Consider the following 1,881-nt stretch of genomic DNA (forward strand, 5'->3'; position numbering starts at 1 on the left):
CTGGCAAGAGAGGGAACCCAGCAGCTAGTGAGTCATGTATGCACACTGATTTCTGGGCCAGCACTCTGGGAACATGTGATGCTCTACACCTGCCCTACAAGTGTCTTCATGCCTCATGGAGGATGACATTAAATAACAAAACCCACCATTCTGTGTCAAGAGAGAGTCTGTGGAACAATGGAAAATGTTTTTATATTTTAGTACTTTTTATGTCTTTAGCATAAAAATGTATTATAAATACCTTATGATAAAATTATTATCCCCATTTTCCTGCTTTTAGAAAAAGGAACCCTTCCTTTTCATTTTGTTCTAAGTCACTTTAATAATGTAGTTGGCCCTAGGTCTATGATTGCTTTTGTCTAATTAGCCTGAATCTACTAAGGTCATATGCCAAGATGTAAGTGCTCGCCAATATCAGGTTCCCTTCTTCTCGGGGTATTTGAATGGACTATATTCCAGCCCCTTGTGAGTAGGTGAGTCATGTGATTAATTCTCACCAACGGAATATGAACAGAAGAAGTGAGGTGGGTTATCTTTAGGCCAAGGCAGTAAAAAGCAGGTGTGCCTTCCCTTTTTTGGGTCCACCAACCTGATTACACAAGACAGTAACCTCCATATTGTTGGGCCCTAAGACTTTCTTTTTTTTTTTTCACCAACTGTTTATTTTCCGTCAACCTTTTCCATTTCTATTTCCATTTTGTGTGCCTTTGTGGAAGACCAGCTTAAGACCACTCAGTGGTTGTTCCTACCCATTCAGTGGCCTGAGCAGTGGGAGCTGCAGACCAGTCTTCAGTGGCCGGCTGGGCGTTCCAGTCTTCAGTAGGGAACTGCTGAATAGGCACCGAGGGCACCTGCACGCCTTCAGACCAGTCTGCGACTTCAGGCTGAAGTGAACTCAGGAGCTGGAGCTGTCCATTCACCCTGAAATTCCTCCTTGGTCACAGCCTTTTCAGCAGCGGCCTGCTCTTCCTTTTCAATCTCTTCAGGATCTCTGTAGAAGTAGAGATCAGGCATGACCTCCCATGGGTGTTCTCGGGAAATGGTGCCACGCATGCGCAGAACTTCCCTGGCCAGCATCCACCACATCAGACCCACTGAGTGAGCTCCCTTGTTGTTGCAAGGGATGGCAATGTCCACATAGCGCAGAGGACAGTCTGTGTTACACAGAGCAATGGTAGGCAGGTTAACATAGGACGCCTCTGTAAGAGGCTGGTGGTCTGCCCTGGGATCAGTAACCACCAGAAGTCTCGGCTCCCGGAAGGCTGCCTGGATCTGGTTAGTGAAGGTTCCAGGAGTGAAGCGGCCGGCAATAGGAGTGGCTCCGGTAGCAGCAGCAAATTTCAGCACAGCTCGCTGGCCAGTATTCCTGGACGATATGACACTAACATCAGGTGGGTTTTCAATGGCAACAATGGCACGAGCTGCCAGCAGAAGCTTCTCCCAGGTTCTCTTCAGATTTATGATGTAGATACCATCACTTTTCCTTTTGTAGATGTACTTTTCCATTTGAAAGTCAAGGTTGGTGCCACCTAAATGGGTTCCTGCTGCAAGGAATTTGAGGACATCCTCCTCCTTCATTTGCAGGACATCAAGGGCTCCGGACATTGTGAAAGTTTCCCTTTAAGTTACGACGGGAACCCAAAACAACGCCGTATGGACCCTTCCCCGGGTAGCTCGGAAAGCGGCCCTAAGACTTTCAATGACTATATGTTACAGGATCCCTTCCCAGCATCTCTCAGTCAATGTGGATCCACTGGATTCTAAGTTCAGTGAAAAGCAAACTTTAATGTATTGAGCCACTTAAAGTTGGGAGTTGTCTCATTTGATCACCCTACCTTGACTTAATACAAGTCATGATAACAGTCACCAAACGATACTTGT

General features: G+C 46.4%; 1 pseudogene; it reads right to left on the reverse strand.

Annotated features, from left to right (window-relative positions):
- Positions 1-657: 657 nt before the first annotated feature.
- On the reverse strand, positions 658-1,664 carry LOC113937540 (annotated as a pseudogene).
- Positions 1,665-1,881: the final 217 nt, after the last annotated feature.

Source organism: Zalophus californianus, chromosome 8 (assembly GCF_009762305.2).
Source record: "Zalophus californianus isolate mZalCal1 chromosome 8, mZalCal1.pri.v2, whole genome shotgun sequence".
In the NCBI taxonomy this organism is placed as follows: domain Eukaryota; kingdom Metazoa; phylum Chordata; class Mammalia; order Carnivora; family Otariidae; genus Zalophus; species Zalophus californianus.